General features: G+C 39.2%; 1 long non-coding RNA gene across 1 annotated transcript; it reads left to right on the top strand.

The window, feature by feature from the left end:
* The first annotated feature begins 347 nt into the window (after positions 1–347).
* Positions 348–21,762, top strand: LOC147579997 (uncharacterized). The gene is made up of 3 exons (XR_015251862.1): positions 348–780; positions 2,517–2,569; positions 21,611–21,762. It is a non-coding gene; the product is annotated as an uncharacterized LOC147579997 (long non-coding RNA).
* Positions 21,763–22,369: the final 607 nt, after the last annotated feature.

Here is a 22,369-nt window from a genome sequence, read left to right as displayed (position 1 = left end):
ACCCCTCTAGTCACTGGCACAGCTGTATAGGGACAGGCTTCTTTCCTCATGAAAAAGGATACACCAGACCATCCTCTCCCACTAAGCAGGGCTGCTACAAGAGCGAGCCTAGATGATCTGTGTCATGAATTCCCAGACATTTCTAGATGTACCTATTATTGCCTGTCCTGGAAGGAGGGAACAAGAAGGTTAAGAGAGACTGGAAGTCCCTCCATATGGAAATTTAAGATGAAGGGGCACTGAGATTTCTTCCAAAGCATTATAAATTTGATGGATATAATTTTAGAAAATTGATTTTTAATAGTTAAAAGTTGAATATTATAATACCTATATTTTATATATGAATGTAAATATATGTGTCTATATTGTGTGTGTATGTATATATATCCTCAATCCTTTTTCTTTGATACTTTTCCTACTGTGGTAAATTGAACTATTGTTCTCAGTGGTTACCTTCCTCCCACTAAAGAGTTTTTGCATGCTTTCTCTTCGCCACAATTTTCTCAGTATCTTCTCTATAGGTGAAGTATACCTTCCCTGCCCCATCAACTTTGGCCATGGTCTTGTGACATGCTTTGGCTAGTGGAATACATGTGGATATTAGTTAAGCCATGTCTGAGCAGAAGCTTTAAATGAGCTTGTGTGATTTGTCTCCATCTATCCTTGACCATCTGTCCTTCACTGTAAGAACACCAAGTCCTATGTCTGACTGCTTCCTCAGTCTGGATTCCAAGATGAATGGACACACAGAGCTGGCCCAATGGACCCAGCTCAGCCTAGGTAAGATCCTACCTGGTTACCTATGTCATTGACACATCTGCAGCTGACCTGCATCTTTCATGTAAAAGAATAAGTGTTATTGTAATTCACTGTGCTTTTAGGGTTGTAATACCACCAAATATTGACTAAACAGTAGACCATTTGTTCTTACTAGATCACTGACCAGACAGCTTTCAGGGTCATATCTCAGGTGAGAAGCAAGAATAGTAGTCAAAGCTCAGGACTAGGAGCGCTGGGGTGGCTCAGTCAGTTAAGCGTCCAACTTCAGCTCAGGTCATGATCTTGCAGTTCTTGAGTTTGAGCCCCATGTTGGGCTCTGTGCTGACAGCTCAGAAACTGGAACCTGCTTCGGGTTCTGTGTCTCCCTCTCTCTCTGCCTTTCCCCACTTGCACTCTGTATCTCTCTCAAAAATAAATAAACATGTAAAAAAAAAAAAAAAGGGCTCAGGACTAGCTGGTCTAAATCATATGGAATTGTGCTGAGTAAGCCTGACACCTGTTGACCTGTTAATAATGTAATAGTGACAGCCAAACTTCTCACAGAGACTGCTAGCACTTTCTGAGCTGGACAAGGAATAGCACATGGTTAGACACTGCCCAGTTGTTGTTCTGTGAATACCAGAAACAACAGGATCCTTACTCGGGGAATCCTAGCTCTCCTGATATGTATATTTGGAGGAAATGTTTTCTTAATGTGAATCTCATTTTAAGTTCTAGCAAGTGCATGGCAGTCAGGAGTGTATCAAATTTTCTTAGCCCTCCTGCATAGTATAATTTAACGTGTGAACGTTCCAAGTGTGCACTTGGATCTGTGAAATTGAATTGTGGCAAATACCTAGGTCTTATTACAATATAATATATTATAATAGAGCGTTTATGACCCAAAAGATTTCCAAAATCCAGTAATGGCCAATTTATTTTGAGAAATGCGAAAATAAAATTTGATGTCGCCTTGCTTTATACGATGGGATTTGACTCACAAATGTTTTTCGTTTTTGAGATCGTGTACTTGCAGAGTGACTAAGGACAAAGACTCTTACTGAACTAACAGGACTCATTTCAAATGCCTACCTAACCCATGTCCTAACTTTACATTTTTTGGGCAAGTCACACTGAGCTGTTTCCACTCTCCCCACCTGCAAAAACAGGGACAGTGATAAACCTACATAACAAGGTTGAATAAGGATTATAGGAAATTATATTTTAAAGCACTTAACACACTGTCGTTGGCATATTGTAAGCACTTGATATTTGTTAGACATATTTTTACTATCATCTTTGCCATATATAATTATGGATAAAGCATAAACAACATTGAATATTTTAAAAAGTTTCAGCTGTTGGTACTTCCAAATGATTAAAATATGAATGAAATTTCATCAAACACTGAAGTTCCACTATTGTGATAGAGGAGATAAAAGGAGAAAAAGGAAATTCTGTTTTGTTTTGACAAGACAAGGCAGTAAGTTCCATAAATATTAAACAACTGACGTCAAGGTGAACATTTCAAAATGTCACTGTCTTTTAGTAATAATTATACTCATTTATTGTATAGCATTTACTCTTTTCAAGGAACTTTGCTGGCTATTTTCTTTAACCCTCCCAGCTATTTTATTATAAAAGTTATTTACATATTTCATACGCATACCAGAAGTCAATGACATTTCTAAAAACACTGGCTCTTGAAAGCTTCCATAGAAAATACTTTTAAGGTTTTATTTTTATTTTTTTTGTAGAATGGATTCACCGCCTTCTTCTAGAGGTTTACTCCTTTGACAACACCAACCCAGTAAGTATGAAAAATCTGGGTGTGTTTATGTGTATTCATATGAATATTTTTATATTTTTCTTTGTGTGTTTGACGTTTCATAATTTTAAAAAAGCTTTATGGAAATGATTCAAACTGTACAATTATATGAAATTCAAGTTTTAGTGCCCAGAAATAAGGTTTTGTTGGAATTCAGCCATGTGCATTTGTTTACATATGATTGATGGCTATTTTCGCACGATCACAGCAGAGAAGAGTAGTTGCTCTAGAGAACGTATGACCTGCAAAGTTTAATATTTATCATCTGGACCTTTACAGAAAAAAGTTCACTGATCCTTACCCTTCTAGGGTATATATATAGAAGTGGAATTTCTGTATTCAAAATAATGCCTATGAATAAATAAATAAATATATATACCCTTTATAATATTATGTTTACAGTATATGTGTGTGTTTATTGATTGGTTGATTGATATAATATGTAAATATTGCCTAATTGCTCTCCAATGTGATTGTTCCAATTTATATTCCCACCCACCAGGAGCATTTGAAATGTTTCCATTTCTTCATATTCTTACCAGCATGTTTTTTAACACCTTTGTAATACTTGCTAATCTATGTCTCAGGCTCTTTTAAAGACTATAGTATCTAAAATTGTTTTCTTCTTAAAAGTCTTTATGTTTATAGTTACCTTTAAATTGGTGGCAAATGATATTGGTATATAACAGTAAAGTGATATGCAGAAAATAATGATGGATTATGAATGACTGAAATTTGTGAATCAGTGAAAGAGTGGAAACTTTCTGTGTTTTAATCCTGGGTCAGTCACTTGCTAATTGTGTGTTCTTGGACAAATTATTTAGCCTTTCTAGATTTAAATCAAGTGGAAATAATTGCTAAAATTTCCCTGTCTCTCTCATAGTATTGTTTTGGAGATTTATTGAGATTGTTAAGTTAAAGACTTTGATATAAGTATAGAACGTTATTTAAACGTAAGACATTATGTGTTGTACCGTCTCCATGCATAACCTGTATCACAACTTAACTGAAGTTTCTACTGTTTCAAAGGTGACCAACATCATCCACTTTTGGAGTTTGGGTTTTGCTCACCTTGACATTTCTGTCAATAGTACCAACCCACAACCCTCCATTTCTACTTGTAGAAATTGTATTCACTGTTTGTTAGCCCTTTTCCATGAAATTTTGCCCAGATTCCATTCCCTATCATCATCTTGCATGATCTCTTCCTCCAGTAAATCTTTATATTACTTGAGGATGTTCTCTTATAACATGGGACATATTCCCTATTCTTACTTGGGCTGCTTATGTGCTATGGGTAGGAATTGTTGTATTCCTTTGGCATCTTCTTCAGACTCCAACGTTGTTCCTTGCACATAATACTAGTAAATCCATGTGTTGACTTTAATTTCTTTTATAAGCATCTATTACCCCTTTGGAAAGTTTTGTTTGCCCTAATTTTGTCTATATGGCTGAATATATGACCCTTTAATATGGTAAACAAGGTCTTGGGTGGTGGGTCTCTTCTTGCCTCTTGAGACTCATCTTACAAGAGCGTGTCTTCCTTCTCTCTGCATCAGCCACCGTCATGTGCCAGTCCCCCAAGCATGTGTACTCCTGCTTTGGGGCCTTCACATCTACTGTTCCTAGGGTGTGGAATGATCTCCCTCCCTCTTCGTGGAATAATTTCTACTTATTTTTCGTACTTTATCTCAATTATTTATTCTCCAGAGAAGCTTTCCCTTACTTCCTTAGTTATGCCAAATATACTTCTTCTATGCCCTGATAATACTACAGACTTTCCACTGGCAGTGTTTATCAAAGTGACAATTTCATATTTATTTGTATGATTATTTGCTTAATGTTAATCTTACCCATTAAGATTTATGCTTGAGGAACACAAGGGAATATTGGTTTTGCCTCACTGTTCTATCTCCAACATCTAATACAATACTGCATACATAGTAAATGCCTAATGATATCTGTTGGATGACTGAGTGAATATAGACTTGCTGTGTCCCCTGTAAAATAAAATCCAAAGTACTGTCCTCCCTTGCTCCCATTTTCCATGATCAATAAGGAAACACATAAGCAATGGCATAAACTGAGCTTTATTTGCTTTAGCCAAGTAGTCTGGGAAAATTTCCAGGATGTCAAGACACCAGTCATATCTTCCAAGAATCAGTGACTTCTTGTAGCAGTTCTTAGTGACTTGCTACCACTGACCCCTGCCTTTTGAAAATTATATCTTCTCCAAGAAAATGCCAGAATGCTGTCTGTGATAGTTGGACTCCAGCTACAGGCTACTCTAAATATACCCAGATGCCATTTACTTTAAATTTCTATCAAAAAATTATCAGGTTGTTAAACCACTGAAGAATAATACACAAATGAAATTCAAGTGTCAAGCAGCATGTCAATGTTTAAGAACAGGCCATCTTGCATTTGGTTTCTGACATAAAAAGTCCTGTCTTGCTGTGAGGTATGAATTACAGGCAACCCTATAACATCACATATCAAATCTGACACTAAGAGCAGCCTCCATATACATAAACACATGTGCATAATTACTATTCAAGCTGTATTTTAAAAGCTTTTATGATCAACAACACTAGACTTTATTGCCACTTATTAGTCTTTTTTTTTATTTATATATGAAATTTATTGTCAAATTGGTTTCCATACAACACCCAGTGCTCATCCCAAAAGGTGCCCTCCTCAGTACCCATCACCCACCCTCTCCTCCCTCCCACCCCCCATCAACCCTTAGTTTGTTCTCAGTTCTCAACAGTCTCTTATGCTTTGGCTCTCTCCCACTCTAACCTCTTTTTTTTTTTTTCCTTCCCCTCCCCCATGGGTTCCTGTTAAGTTTCTCAGGATCCACATAAGAGTGAAACCATATGGTATCTGTCTTTCTCTGTATGGCTTATTTCACTTAGCATCACACTCTCCAGTTCCATCCACGTTGCTACAAAAGGCCATATTTCATTTTTTCTCATTGCCACGTAGTATTCCATAGTGTATATAAACCACAATTTCTTTATCCATTCATCAGTTGATGGACATTTAGGCTCTTTCCATAATTTGGCTATTGTTGAGAGTGCTGCTATGAACATTGGGGTACAAGTGCCCCTATGCATCAGTACTCCTGTATCCCTTGGATAAATTCCTAGCAGTGCTATTGCTGGGTCATAGGGTAGGTCTATTTTTAATTTTCTGAGGAACCTCCACACTGCTTTCCAGAGCGGCTGCACCAATTTGCATTCCCACCAACAGTGCAAGAGGGTTCCCGTTTCTCCACATCCTCTCCAGCATCTATAGTCTCCTGATTTGTTCATTTTGGCCACTCTGACTGGCGTGAGGTGATACCTGAGTGTGGTTTTGATTTGTATTTCCCTGATAAGGAGCGACGCTGAACATCTTTTCATGTGCCTGTTGGCCATCCGGATGTCTTCTTTAGAGAAGTGTCTATTCATGTTTTCTGCCCATTTCTTCACTGGGTTATTTGCTTTTCGGGTGTGGAGTTTGGTGAGCTCTTTATAGATTTTGGATACTAGCCCTTTGTCCGATATGTCATTTGCAACTATCTTTTCCCATTCCGTTGGTTGCCTTTTAGTTTTGTTGGTTGTTTCCTTTGCTGTGCAGAAGCTTTTGATCTTCATAAGGTCCCAGTAATTCACTTTTGCTTTTAATTCCCTTGCCTTTGGGGATGTGTCGAGTAAGAGATTGCTACGGCTGAGGTCAGAGAGGTCTTTTCCTGCTTTCTCCTCTAAGGTTTTGATGGTTTCCTGTCTCACATTCAGGTCCTTTATCCATTTTGAGTTTATTTTTGTGAATGGTGTGAGAAAGTGGTCTAGTTTCAACCTTCTGCATGTTGCTGTCCAGTTCTCCCAGCACCATTTGTTAAAGAGACTGTCTTTTTTCCATTGGATGTTCTTTCCTGCTTTGTCAAAGATGAGTTGGCCATACGTTTGTGGGTCTAGTTCTGGGGTTTCTATTCTATTCCATTGGTCTATGTGTCTGTTTTTGTGCCAATACCATGCTGTCTTGATGATGACAGCTTTGTAGTAGAGGCTAAAGTCTGGGATTGTGATGCCTCCTGCTTTGGTCTTCTTCTTCAAAATTCCTTTGGCTATTCGGGGCCTTTTGTGGTTCCATATGAATTTTAGGATTGCTTGTTCTAGTTTCGAGAAGAATGCTGGTGCAATTTTGATTGGGATTGCATTGAATGTGTAGATAGCTTTGGGTAGTATTGGCATTTTGACAATATTTATTCTTCCAATCCATGAGCAGGGAATGTCTTTCCATTTCTTTAAATCTTCTTCAATTACCTTCATAAGCTTTCTATAGTTTTCAGCATACAGATCCTTTACATCTTTGGTTAGATTTATTCCTAGGTATTTTATGCTTCTTGGTGCAATTGTGAATGGGATCAGTTTCTTTATTTGTCTTTCTGTTGCTTCATTGTTAGTGTATAAGAATGCAACTGATTTCTGCACATTGATTTTGTATCCTGCAACTTTGCTGAATTCATGTATCAGTTCTAGCAGACTTTTGGTGGAGTCTATCGGATTTTCCATGTATAATATCATGTCATCTGCAAAAAGCAAAAGCTTGACTTCATCTTTGCCAATTTGGATGCCTTTGATTTCCTTTTGTTGTCTGATTGCTGATGCTAGAACTTCCAGCACTATGTTAAACAACAGCGGTGAGAGTGGGCATCCCTGTCGTGTTCCTGATCTCAGGGAAAAAGCTCTCAGTTTTTCCCCGTTGAGGATGATGTTAGCTGTGGGCTTTTCATAAATGGCTTTTATGATCTTTAAGTATGTTCCTTCTATCCCGAGTTTCTCGAGGGTTTTTATTAAGAAAGGGTGCTGGATTTTGTCAAAGGCCTTTTCTGCATCGATTGACAGGATCATATGGTTCTTCTCTTTTTTTTTTGTTAATGTGATGTATCATGTTGATTGATTTGCGAATGTTGAACCAGCCCTGCATCCCAGGAATGAATCCCACTTGATCATGGTGAATAATTCTTTTTATATGCCATTGAATTCGATTTGCTAGTATCTTATTGAGAATTTTTGCATCCATATTCATCAGGGATATTGGCTGGTAGTTCTCTTTTTTTACTGGGTCTCTGTCTGGTTTAGGAATCAAAGTAATACTGGCTTCATAGAATGAGTCTGGAAGTTTTCCTTCCCTTTCTATTTCTTGGAATAGCTTGAGAAGGATAGGTATTATCTCTGCTTTAAACGTCTGGTAGAACTCCCCTGGGAAGCCATCTGGTCCTGGACTCTTATTTGTTGGGAGATTTTTGATAACCGATTCAATTTCTTCGCTGGTGATGGGTCTGTTCAAGCTTTCTATTTCCTCCTGATTGAGTTTTGGAAGAGTGTGGATGTTCAGGAATTTGTCCATTTCTTCCAGGTTGTCCAATTTGTTGGCATATAATTTTTCATAGTATTCCCTGATAATTGTTTGTATCTCTGAGGGATTGGTTGTAATAATTCCATTTTCATTCATGATTTTATTTATTTGGGTCATCTCCCTTTTCTTTTTGAGAAGCCTGGCTAGAGGTTTGTCAATTTTGTTTATTTTTTCAAAAAACCAACTCTTGGTTTCGTTGATATGCTCTACAGTTTTTTTAGATTCTATATTGTTTATTTCTGCTCTGATCTTTATTATTTCTCTTCTTCTGCTGGGTTTAGGCTGCCTTTGCTGTTCTGCTTCTATTTCCTTTAGGTGTGCTGTTAGATTTTGTATTTGGGATTTTTCTTGTTTCTTGAGATAGGCCTGGATTGCAATGTATTTTCCTCTCAGGACTGCCTTCGCTGCGTCCCAGAGCGTTTGGATTGTTGTATTTTCATTTTCGTTTGTTTCCATATATTTTTAAATTTCTTCTCTAATTGCCTGGTTGACCCACTCATTCGTTAGTAGGGTGTTCTTTAACCTCCACGCTTTTGGAGGTTTTCCAGACTTTTTTCTGTGGTTGATTTCCAGCTTCATAGCATTGTGGTCTGAAAGTATGCATGGTATGATTTCAATTCTTGTAAACTTATGAAGGGCTGTTTTGTGACCCAGTATATGATCTATCTTGGAGAATGTTCCATGTGCACTCGAGAAGAAAGTATATTCTGTTGCTTTGGGATGCAGAGTTCTAAATAGATCTGTCAAGTCCATCTGATCCAATGTGTCATTCAGGGCCCTTGTTTCTTTATTGACCGTGTGTCTAGATGATCTATCCATTTCTGTAAGTGGGGTGTTAAAGTCCCCTGCAATTACCACATTCTTCTCAATAAAGTTGCTTATGTTTATGAGTAATTGTTTTATATATTTGGGCGCTCCGGTATTCGGCGCATAGACATTTATAATTGTTAGCTCTTCCTGATGGATAGACCCTGTCACTATTATATAATGTCCTTCTTCATCTCTTGTTACAGCCTTTAATTTAAAGTCTAGTTTGTCTGATAGAAGTATGGCTACTCCAGCTTTCTTTTGGCTTCCAGTCGCATGATAAATAGTTCTCCATCCCCTCACTCTCCATCTAAAGGTGTCCTCAGGTCTAAAATGAGTCTCTTGTAGACAGCAAATAGATGGGTCTTGTTTTTTTATCCATTCTGATACCCTATGTCTTTTGGTTGGCGCATTTAATCCATTTACATTCAGTGTTATTATAGAAAGATATGGGTTTAGAGTCATTGTGATGTCTGTATGTTTTATGCTTGTAGTGATGTCTCTGGTACTTTGTCTCACAGGGTCCCCCTCAGGATCTCTTGTAGGGCTGGTTTAGTGGTGACAAATTCCTTCAGTTTTTGTTTGTTTGGGAAGACCTTTATCTCTCCTATTCTAAATGACAGACTTGCTGGATAAAGGATTCTCGGCTGCATATTTTTTCTGTGTAGCACACTGAAAATCTCGTGCCAATTCTTTCTGGCCTGCCAAGTTTCAAAAGAGAGATCAGTCACGAGTCTTATAGGTCTCCCTTTATATGTGAGGGCACGTTTACCCCTTGCTGCTTTCAGAATTTTCTCTTTATCCTTGTATTTTGCCAGTTTCACTATGATATGTCGTGCAGAAGATCGATTCAAGTTACGTCTGAAGGGAGTTCTCTGTGCCTCTTGGATTTCAATGCCTTTTTCCTTCCCCAGTTGAGGGAAGTTCTCAGCTATTATTTCTTCAAGTACCCCTTCAGCACCTTTCCCTCTCTCTTCCTCCTCTGGGATACCAATTATGCGTATATTATTTCTTTTTAGTGTATCACTTAGTTCTCTAATTTTCCCCTCCTACTCCTGGATTTTTTTATCTCTCTTTTTCTCAGCTTCCTGTTTTTCCATAACTTTATCTTCTAGTTCACCTATTCTCTCCTCTACCTCTTCAATCCGAGCCGTGGTGGTTTCCATTTTGTTATGCATTTCGTTTAAAGCGTTTTTCAGCTCCTCGTGACTGTTCCTTAGTCCCTTGATCTCTGTAGCAAGAGATTCTCTGCTGTCCGCTATACTGTTTTCAAGCCCAGTGATTAGTTTTATGACTATTATTCTAAATTCACTTTCTGTTATATTATTTAAATCCTTTTTGATCAGCTCATTAGCTGTTGTTATTTCCTGGAGATTCTTCTGAGGGGAATTCTTCCGCTTGGTCATTTTGGATAGTCCCTGGCGTGGTGAGGACCTGCAGGGCACTTCCCCTGTGCTGTGGTGTATAACTGGAGTTGGTGGGCGGAGCCGCAGTCAGACGTGATGTCTGCCCCCAGCCCACCGCTGTGTCCACAGTCAGACTGGTGCGTGCCTTCTCTTTCCCTCTCCTAGGGGCGGGATTCACTGTGGGGTGGGGTGGCCTGTCTGGGCTACTTGCACACTGCCAGGCTTGTGATGCTGGGGATCTGGCGTCTTAGCTGGGGTGGGTAGGCAAGGTGCACAGGGGCAGGAGGGGCAGGCTTAGCTTGCTTCTCCTTAGGTGATCCACTTCAGGAGGGGCCCTGTGGCAGCAGGAGGGAGTCAGATCCGCTGCCGGAGGTTTGGCTCCGCAGAAGCGCAGAGTTGGGTGTTTGCGCGGAGCGAGCAAGTTCCCTGGCAGGAACTGGTTCTCTTTGGGATTTTGGCTGGGGGATGGGCGGGGGAGATGGCACTGGCGAGCGCCTTTGTTCCCCACCAAACTGAGCTCTGTCGTCAGGGGGCTCAGCAGCTCTCCTTCCCTTTGTCCTCCAGTCTTCCCGCTTTCTGAGCAGAGGTGTTAACTTATGACCTCCCAGCCGCTAAGTCGCGCTTTCTGTCGGAACACAGTCCGTCAGGCCACTCCGCTTTTTGCCAGCCAGACTAGGGGGCTCTGCTTGGCTGGCGAGCCGCCCCTCCGCCCCGGCTCCCTCCTGCCAGTCCGTGGAGCGCGCACCGCCTCCCCGCCCTTCCTACCCTCTTCCGTGGGCCTCTCGTCTGCGCTTGGCTCCGGCGACTCCGTTCTGCTAATCCTCTGGCGGTTTTCTGGGTTATTTAGGCAGGTGTAGGTGGAATCTAAGTGATCAGCAGGACGTGCGGTGAGCCCAGCGTCCTCCTACGCCGCCATCTTCCCTCTCCCTATGTTATTATTTTTTCGCCACTTATTAGTCTTAATACTATGGCAATAGATTGTGGCAGACAGAATTTTAAAAAGTACTTAGCTTTTGAAGATTTCAATAAAGCGAGTTTTCCTAATTTTACCCCCAAATATCTTTTTTGTTAATTGCTAAAATGATCTGGGAGGTGTGTTTAACAGGAGATAGAATACTTTGAGTTCAGGGTACCATGTTTATATATTCTTATTATAAATTCCCTCACAGTATAGCTATGGCAAGGACATGGTCTGTGAACAGATGTCAGCAGTCAACAGAACATATACAATGGCACTTCATCTATTGTTGTAACTTGGCCAAAGCCTCTTTCTGCAGCATTGCCTGTTGTCTTTCCACAGCATTGTTAGCATGTATGTGCCGCTTAGGGCCACCCAACTGAAACACCAGGGAATTGTCTTCTGGATTTTGTTGAGGACTGAGCATTACTTGTCTTGATCTAAACTTGCCTCTTTACTTTCTAGAGCCTGAGTGTGGAAGAACAAATGCTTGCTTTTAACCAGAGGAAACGATCAAAGCAAATGATCTGGATAAGATGGCTCTGTGTACTGGTTTAGTTATTGACTTAATCAGGGAGAGAAATTATTGCAGAAAATGTTCATATGCAGTCCTGGATTTTCTAAATTAATGAAGACTCTCATTTCCATTTTCAAACAGTGCTGCTGTGTATCATTCCTGCTTAATGTCACATTGTTGCTGGGTTGGTAGTGGGCTGGCATAAAAATGGGGTAGAGAGAAGGTGCCAGTCAATACTAGAAAGGCCCAGGAAGCAAGAGCGCCAATAGAACATCTGGGTTAGAGATACAGCTGCTTTGGGGAAGGTTCATATCCTTATAGATGGGGTGATAAAATTCGGTGAGTCAGAACTTATATTATCATGCATTTCGTAATAAGCTTCTAGCAGTGTTGGAGGACTGTTGTTGCCAAGACTGCTATTTACAGAGGAACCATTTGTGTTTCATTTTATTTTGCTTGATTGCTTCCATCGCATTGTGATGAAATTTGCCTAAAGTTTTGATAAAGGAGACCTTTTAACATTCTTAATAGTGAATTTTAGAAATATTATTGAAAATTGGGACTGCGGCAGTGTAAAAATCTGTTTTGAATCAATTTTCTTTGATGGAATAAACAAACATTGACGTGAGAAGGAGTTTTTGACTACAAAATGGTATCATCCTGTATCAACAGTGGTTATTCCTGGCTGAGGGTTTACGATAATTTAAAATTCTTCCTTTTTGTTTGCCTCTATTTTCTGAATGCTTTCCTTTTTTCTCTTTTTTTTCCTTCCAAGTTTTTTATTTAAGTTCCAGTTAGTTAACATACAGTGTAGTATTAGTTTCAGGTGTAGGATTTAGTGATTTATCACTTACATACAACACCCAGTGCTCATCACACATGCCTTCCTTAGTACCCATCACTCATTTAACTTGTAATGTAAAAGCAGACACACATACATGAGCATACAAGCACGTGTATACATGTGCAAACACGTGGACTTATTTCCCTTAGTCTGAGCTGCTGTTTTGAAGGAACATGTATTCTTACCCTCCAGGATTCTATCTCACAACTGTTTTGGGGTGGGAGTGATAGAGAGGGAATGAGAAAGGGTGCGATAGGCAAAAACAGGAACTTCTGCGCCCTTGTCTGTGGCTGTTGTTTGAGTTGGATCTTTGACTCCCATTTTCCTCACTTTCCTGTAACTTTTGCAACTGTGGTATTCAGGACAGAAGTTAATTACTTGGCACGCTAATGACTTATGCTTTCCAAAGACCTTCACTTGTGCGCATTGTGAATTTTCCTTGTGGTCTGTTGGTGTTGTGGGCATTGTTATAGTTTGCCTACAGAACAGTCCTCTCCTCTACCTCAACTGTTTCCTTGCTAACGAAACCCAGCACTTGTTCAGGTATTGGGTGGCCATGTTTCAAAAGCTCTTATTTAGCTGCCAAGGAGTGGGATGGCCCATGTCTTCTAATCTAAGTCAGTTGTGGTAGCTCTATTCCCTTTGCCAGTGGTGGGTTCAAGTGTGCACATGTGACACAATCCTGGCCAATTAAATACAAATGAAAATTTATTTGAGAGTTTTTTGGGAAATGTTTCCTTAATCTTACAAAAGGAACATAAAGCAGTGACTTGTGCTTTTTAAGTTGTTGTAAATGTGGCACAAGGGTGAAAACCTTAGAACTACCACAGACACGTTCCCATGGTAGAACAAAGACAAAGTCAACATGCCGAGGAAGGATTTGAGAAAGATGGAAGACGACTGGTCCCTGTTGATATTGCTCTGCTCCTGAAAACTTCTACCTCTCAATTTATTGTTGTGAAGCAATAAGCTTTCTAATTGTTTTATCCACTTTTTTTTTTTTTTTTTTTTTTTTTTTGGTTGGATCCCTTACTTGCAGCTAAGATCATCCTAACTGGTTCAGCCTGTAGCCATATTTCAAAATGAGTCTCCCCACTCCCCTCCATTTCCTGTAGGAGATAAATAACTCAGAAAAATGTTAACTATTACTTGGATAAATACAGGATTGTTTTAACCCATGCCCCATATAATGGTTCATTTTAGAGAGAAGGAACACACACACATCCTGCCAAGTGCTTTAAAACAACATGTGAATTAACAGTTTGGAATGCATTTAAAAGATCTACCAATACAGAAAGAGTTGAAAATGGTATATAACAGACAATTTAATACTAGGCAACAGTTAAAAATAGGGTAGCTCTGTGGGGATTTATCTGGAAAAGGCTTTAATATATATTTTAAGTGGAAAAAAACATGTTGCATACCTACGTATGCAATATATTATTTCACATGTGTGCATGTATATAAATGTGTGCATGCATATAAATTATATTTTATTTTATATAGATTTGTAAATGAATAGAAAAAGTTCCAGAAAATGTAAAAACAAATGGAGGGTGGTGGTTATCTTTGGGGAAAAGCTAGCTTGAGGAATATAAAAGGGATGTTAAAATTCTTTACTCTATATTTAAGTAACATTTGAATTTTTAGTGAAAGAATTTATTCATGTATTACTTATGGAATTAAAACCTAAAAAACCCACAGGTCATGTTAAAACATTTACAATGGCTTTTAACTCTGTGATTATTACTTCCCACCTAATCCATTAAACAAAAAATATGCCTATATAATTCACTTTCCTTTATTAATATTTTGAACAATATATAGAGATCTGCTTTTTTTTCTTTTTCTTTTTCTTTTTCCTTTTCTGTTTTTGCTATTGAGCACTTATTTCTCTCCCCGCTTTCCCCAACATACACTTGTTAGGCCCGCATGTCCCTTTCATGGACTTTTCTATTGTATATAGTCTAGGAAGGGTGGGTGTTCCCTGACTTCAGTTCCCCCTCTGGCCTCGAATCTGAGGCACCAAACCCTTAGTTCAGCCAGAAATAGGGAGGCGCTTGCTCCTGGAGTTTTTATGTGAGTGCTTCAAGGTGAAAAGAAAATTTGGGGGTTAAATTGGTCACAGAGGGGACTCGAGGACCAAATTTTTTCTGTAGGGCATAGGTCCTTTTGGCCCAAGCTACACAACCTTTGGGCCTCTTTGGGTTTCTGCTTGCTCTCCAGACCTTCCCTTGGGAGCCCCCAGTGTCCTTCCAATCTGTTTGCTTAGATAGCTGAGTGTACTTATCTTGCTGGCAGCTAGGAACTGACAGATACAACTAATGTTAACTAAAATAGACATGTCTCTTTTTCTATGTGAGGTGATCCATAATCCCCAGGAACATCCTATGGGAGAAGACTATTCTTGGAATATGAATGTCCACAACAAAGTTTTAATCTGTGATTTATACAGCAGCAAGCCGGCTCTGGGGCTTTCTCTATTTAATCATAGCAATGATGATGCATTGTTCTTTTATATCCCTCAGGCTGCTCTCACTTTTGATTACACAGAGAAGGCACAGAATTCTTAGACATAATGAATCCAGAGGTCTTTCACCTGGAGTTTGACTTTTAAAGAATTCTATTTGTGACTTGCTTTACAGTTGTAAATTGTGGACCTATAGAACGACTGTCATTGAATTTAGTCCCTGGAAGGAACTCAGTAGTTATCTATGAACATACCTTCATTTTAAAACTAAGAAACTGAAACTCCTAGTAAAGAGACTTAACCCAAATCATAACTATTTAAAGACAGAACTGTGCTTAGAATTCAAGTCTTCTGAATCCTCGTCCCAAGTTCTTTCTTGAGACACCACTCTTGAAGGATTTTATGATAATTAAAAAAAAAAAAGACGGAGTTTAAAAGCCACTTTGCTTTGAAAAGCGTGGTAAATAGATTCATAATAATGCTTTTTAGACATCAGCTAAAGAGGAATGCACTTAGCATTTGCTTCACTTACACTTCTGTTGTTTGATTATCACGTTTTAGGAAACTCTGTCTTTTAGATAGAAATAGGAAAAAGTAAAACACATTTTTAAAAAATATTTATTTATTTTTGAGAGAGCGAGAAGGAGAGAGAGCAGGGGCAGAGGAGGGGCAGAGAGAGGGGAAACAACTTGAAGTGGGCTCCAGGCTCTGAGCTGTCAGCACAGAGCCCAACGCGGGGCTCGAACTCACAAACCATGAGATCATGACCTGAACCCAAGGCAGAAGCTTAACCAACTGAACCACCCAGGTGCCCCGTGACCTTCTCACCTTTTAAACCCCTACTCAAACTTCAGGTCTCAACTGGCTCAAATATCATTTCCTCCAGAAGTTTCTCCTGACTTCCAGAACAGGTCTAGGTGTCTCCCCTCTGTTCCCAGAACACCCTATGCTTAACATACATCGCACCCCATGAAATGGCCTCTTTTTCAGTTTGTCTCTTCTTCCAGACCAGAGAGCCCTTGAGGTCAGAGACAAGACTAGCACATCCCAAGCGTCTCACGGGGTGCCTGATACTTAAATATTTATGTAAAGTTGACAACACATCAGGAACCAATGAGAGGTTGTCAGGCAAACAATTATACCAGCCATAGGATTTTTGTTAAAAGAATTCACAGTTGGTGAGCTCTCTACTGCCTGAATCAAATACCAAATCTCCATCACAAGTTTCTCATCAATGGATTAAATATGTTGTGAGTTACAATCATATGCCCCACTAGAGTTAGCTGCTATGGTGTCTTTAGAGAGACCAACTTCGAGTTGGGGAGAGAAAATTAATGCAATTGGGAAGCAAGTTTGAAAACAAAAGTTAGAAGAAAGCCGTAAAGATAAATCTAGAAGTACCTAACTATGTGTAGCAGGTAAAGCTCAATGTTGGCACTCAAAAGAAAGAGAGATCAGGGCAAACTGGAACAGACATAGTATTCACTGAGGGATCTAAACATGAGCAATCTCTAGAATAAAGAATAAAATTTAGCTTGGTCACTTTTAGGAGGAACTAATTATAGGCTACAAAAAGAGGCCCATCTGTCATTGTTTTCAGTTTACTCTGGTGGTTAAAAGAAAAATCTTTTTCAGAAGGATTAGAACCATAGTCTTTGAGTAGTGGATTAAAGCAATTAATTTGAAATCCATTCTTATATTTTCAAGTAGCTTCATTCTTCCTTCTTTTTATCCTGCCATTGATTTCATTATTCTTCCTGAATAATATTGTTATTCAGCTTAGAAAAAATATATACAAAAATCCTGAGGCAGTCTAAGGATATTATTCTGAAAGTGGAGAATTTCAGCAACAGTCCACAGTGCTGTACAGGAGGCCAGCATTTGCCTGTTTCAGCCACCGTTAGCAACCCATCAATTTCTCACACAAAAAGTCACAGTGACCTACAGTTGAAGAGGAGTCACTCTGAACCACTTAGTCAAAATGACAAGCATGTCCTTGGTGACAGGATATTTGAATGGTTGGCCAAGGGTTTGCTGGGGTGACAGCCTATGGGTCTAATTGGAACTGCATTTTCCCCTGAAGAGCTTTGAAAGGCTACTTCCATCTCTGGTCCCCCTCTCTCTGAATTTGCTTTATCTTCACATTCTTCAGTTAAGTGATACATAATTCTGCTCTTATATTACTTTATCAAACACATTACTCACTTAAAAATAGTTACCATAAAGTTAGAACTCCTAGGTAGCCCTTGTTCTTGAGCCTGAGATAGTAAGTAAAAGTCATGTATGAGACCACAGCCAGAAAGAAGTACCTGCAGGCAAAAAAGGATGTAGGGACCCTCTTTTCTATCATGGTGACTAAAATTGCATCTTTGTGGCTGCATCTCTGTTATGTATCATTTCTCAAAACAGCCATTTTTTTTTCAACGTTTTTTATTTATTTTTGGGACAGAGAGAGACAGAGCATGAACGGGGGAGGGGCAGAGAAGAGGGAGACACAGAATCGGAAACAGGCTCCAGGCTCCAAGCCATCAGCCCAGAGCCCGACGCGGGGCTCGAACTCACGGACCGCGAGATCGTGACCTGGCTGAAGTCGGACGCTTAACCGACTGCGCCACCCAGGCGCCCCTCAAAAGAGCCATTTTTAACAGACATTACACTCTGCTGGTCCTTCCCTTGAACCTCATAATTACCTACAGTCCTTCAATATTATTAATTTCATACATTCTATTTTTTGATAGCCTTTTTTTTTTTTTTACCTCATTCCCTCTAGAACCTCAGTTTCAGCATTTGACACCATCTAAATAACCAATCTATTGATTATCCACGTTTACCCTGTCCCTATGACATTGCTTCTTCCCTTACTTGACTTAACTCCATGGCCAATCATTCTAATCACTTCTTGGCATGCACTGCCTGAGAAATCTTTTACCTTTCTTTTCAGTCTGGTCTGTTGGTGACAAATTCCTTTCAACCTTTGTCTCTCTGAAAATGTCTTTATTTCACCTTTATTTTCCAAAGACCTTTTTGCCAGATGTTTACTTTGGAAACTCTGAAGATGTTTTTCTAGTGTCTTATGGCTTGCAGTATTTGTGATGGGAAGTCTATAGCAATTTATTGGTTTTCTACATATAATGTGTGTGTGTTTTTTTCCTTCTGAATACTTTAAGGATATTATCTTCATCACTGTTTATTATCAATTTGATGTTGATATTCTAGTGTTGTTCTCTTTGTGTTACCCTCCACGTAGTTCACAGAGTATATTGAGTCTGTCAATTTGTAATTTTAATCACGTTTGGAAAACTTAAACCCTTGTTTATTCAAATATTTTTATGTTCACTTCTCTTTCTTCCCCTTCTGGGACTCATTGGCTCATATTTTAGACTGCTTCGTATTGTCACTGAGGTCCATGTTCATTTTTATTTTCAGACACTTTGCTTTCTGAGCTTCACTTTGAATAATATATAATATATATTGCTATGCCATCAAGTTCACTGATTTTTTTTCCTGCGGTGTTAATCTTTTTTAATCCCATCCAGAGAGTTTGTCATTTATGACTGTATTTTTCATCCCTACAATTTCCATTTGGGTCTTTTTCCATTTCCCTCTCATTATGTTCACATTTTCTTTCAAAGCCTATGTATCTGTTAAAGTCTTAGTCTATCTGTCTTATATCTTTTAAGGTCTTACTCTTCTAATTTTACATCTTTATTATCTCTGTATCTGTTTGTAGTAGGTGACTTATTTTCTCCTGCTAACGGTTGACATTTTCTTGTTTCTTAGTATTTATTATATTTATTATTATATGCTAGACATTTTAAATTTTATGTTCAGTGCCACATTTCATTTTCTTTCTTTAAAAATGTTAAACATTTTCTTTCGGGTAGTTAAGTTACTTGGGAATCAGCTTGATTATTTTGAGGGTTTTTTGTTTTACATTTTGCTAGAGTGGGTCTAGCTTAGACCTACAAGTAACCTTCTTGGGTCTCTAGTGAATGTTTCAAGTGTTCAATAAGGACTCTCTACTCTGGCTGGTTGGAACTCGAATGTCTTCCAGCTTGGCATAAACATGACAATTGCTTCAGCTTAAAGCTTCCCATTTGTTTTTTTTCCAGCATTATTTATGGCTTAGTATTCAGCAACAGAATCAAAACTTCCTGAGTTATTTCTCTGTTACTTTCCCTGTAAATGCCAGTTATTTCGGCCTCCCTCAATTCCTTAATATTTTTCTTCTCAACTCAGTGAGACCACCATGTTCTGTGGGACCACCCCCTATCCTGTGGCTCAGAAATGACTTCATGTAGAAAACCAAGAAAAATCATTTGTTTTCCCTCTCTCGGGGATCACAGTCTCACATTGCCTCATGTCCAATGTTTGAAAACAGCTGTTTTACATATTTCTTCCAGTTTTCTCCTGGCGTTTTGTTTTGTTTGTTTTTTGGTAAAGTCTTGTTCCAGTTACCTTAACATGTGTAGAAGCAAAAGTTCTGAGTATGCTCCCTTTTGAAGTAGGGGCTTAGAATAGTGCCACGATTCAAAAGCTGGATGTTCTCATCCCAAATAAAATGTTCAAGAGGAAACATGAACTACTTCAGGTTGAAAAAATCTTGACTGGATTCCTGGTACCACTATTTACAACTTGCATGATTGTGAACAAGACCCTGAACCTCTCTGTGCTTTTATTTTCTCTTCTCTATGATAATGGTAATGACAATACCACCATGGGGGTATAGCTGCAAGATTTGGATGAAATAATACACATGAAGAGCTTGTAGAGATTACTCAAATTTAATTCCCTCAAAGAATCCTGTGACTTTCCCAGTTTGCCCTGATCTCTCTTTCTTTTGAGTGCCAACAGTGAGCTTTACCTGCTGCATATAGTTAGGTACTTCTAGATTTATCTTTATGGCTTTCTTCTTATTTTTGTTTTCAAACTTGCTTCCCAATTGCATTAATTTTCTCTCCCCAACTCGAAGTTGGTCTCCCTAAAGACACCATAGCAGCTAACTCTAGTGGGGCATATGATTGTAACTCACAACATATTTAATCCATTGATGAGAAACTTGTGATGGAGATTTGGTATTTGATTCAGGCAGTAGAGAGCTCACCAACTGTGAATTCTTTTAACAAAAATCCTATGGCTGGTATAATTGTTTGCCTGACAACCTCTCATTGGCTCCTGATGTGTTGTCAACTTTACATAAATATTTAAGTATCAGGCACCCTGTGAGACGCTTGGGATGTGTTAGTGTACAAGACCTGATCTCTGACCTCAAGGACTCTCTGGTCTGGAGGAAGAGATAAACTGAAAAAGAGGCCATTTCATGGGGTGGGATGTATGTTAAGCATAGGGTGTTCTGGGAACAGAGGGGAGACACCTAGACCTGTTCTGGAAGTCAGGAGAAACTTCTGGAGGAAATGACATTTGAGCCAGTTGAGACCTGAAGTTTGAGTGGGGGGTTTAAGGGTGAGAAGGTCATTGCAGCAGAGGGAAGAGTATGTACAAAGAAATGAAATTTGGACAGAACTATGTTTGTTTGTTTTCAGAATTTGGAAGGACCTACATGGCTGGAACTTAAGAGAAGAAGAGTATCACGAGCTGGAGAAATCAGCAGAGCCTTGTATGTTTCACAAATGCTATTGGACTTTATCTCCAATGTATGGAGAGTAATTTGAAGTGTCTTCAATAAGGAAGACATTACCATGATCCTATTATTGAGAAAACATTCCAGATAGAATGTGAAGTGAATGGAGTTGGGCAGGAATAGATACAGAGAGAGCTAGTAAGGGGCTGAAAACTACTGTATTTCATTAATTTTAAGACATATGCTTTTCCATATTATTGTCTCTGAAATACGGGTTCATCTTGCCAATAGTGACATGTCCTAGATTAACTGGTATCTTTTATTTTCTTCCTAGTGACAAAAAATATAATAGTAGAGTTTACACACCATGGCAGCTTAGATTCAAGTCCACAAAGTCAGGAATGACTGTAGCTTTAACTAAAGTAGTTCAAGCAGAGCTGAAGAGCAGTGGATGTGAAATCAAGACATATCTTGGAGTCCAGATCATCAGGGTCTGATGACTGATTGCATTTGGGAACATGAGATTGAGGGAAAAGTTAATGATTTCTCCTGTTTTTATTTTATTTTATTTTTCATTTGAGCAGTTGGGGAGGTGCTGGTTTGGGTAGCAGGGTATGTGTTGGGGATCAATAACCTCAATAAAGAATTCAATAGGGTTTGCGGGGATGAGGTGGAAAAGGTATGGGATGGGGGAGCTGAAGAGTATAGTTCTGGGGACCACCCAAGTTAGAATGCCCCATCAGGCATTGTATCTACACTTCTGTTGATGAAAGGAACTAGAACAAGAGATGTAGGCTTTTCTGCTGTGTTTATTAACCAACAAACACATAAAGTAGCCACAGTTACTTTAGGCTGCCAGGAAAGTAGTTTCCCCTCGAAGGCTACTCTTTCATGAGGATTAGTCTCATTCCAGAAGTAAGCATCTCTAAAGAATGAACTCTTATATTGATGCCTCCATCTTCTGTGTGTCTGGTAGATTTCCCTCGGGAGAAGTCTAATCTTCTTTTTCCTGGACCCCTCACGTTTATTTTTAGGATAACCTCACCATCTTATAGAAAAGCCATATGTATATTCACCTTAGCTGAGTTCAAGAGCCCACATTTAAAAGAAATTACTTGGGAAGTCTTGCCTTTGTAACTTCAAAGACCAGGATGCTGGTTTATATTTGTCTGCAGGAATAGTGGAAAGGTAAGAGAAAGAGGAGACTCTTCTGATCATGACCCTGCCTTCTCTCTCTCCATAAGTTCTTCCTGGACTACCAGTACCAGGCACGTTTTGATTAGGCACCTGCTGAGAACTTTGCCAGGCACTGGTCCCCTTTTCCATATGGTGGGGCTCTGAACCCCTGCTAGTGCTGCCCAGGGTACACAGGTATACCTGATGGTATAAGCTGATCTTCTGGCTTTCAAGAGCCTTATGGATCCTGAGTAGGGCTTGGAGAGAGGATAGGAAACTCTGGTATGGCTATAAGGGGCTGGCCTTATTTCATTCATATGGTGAAACTCAAGTAGACTGGTTGGGCATCTTAATACTCATTAGATACCCATTGAAGGCCTTGAGTTTTAGAAGATGGAAAGTTCAAAGCCACGCAATGATCTGGCAATATTAAAACCTGGTTTTCTGAATTCCAGTTGACTCTTCTCACTAGATCAGAGATGCTACTGACAAAAATAAGAAAGGTTTCTTGAAGTGTTTTAAATTACCGTAAATGGTATGGAATGTAGGTCCCTGAGAAAGGTCTAATATTCAGGGGTCTCCCAGATGTCTGGAGTAATTTCACCAAACATGACACC

Source organism: Puma concolor, chromosome B3 (assembly GCF_028749965.1).
Source record: "Puma concolor isolate L17-30 chromosome B3, mPumCon1.1.hap2, whole genome shotgun sequence".
Lineage (NCBI taxonomy): Eukaryota > Metazoa > Chordata > Mammalia > Carnivora > Felidae > Puma > Puma concolor.
The sequence above is the reverse complement of the archived record's forward strand: the minus strand, read 5'-3'. Positions and strand labels throughout refer to the sequence as shown.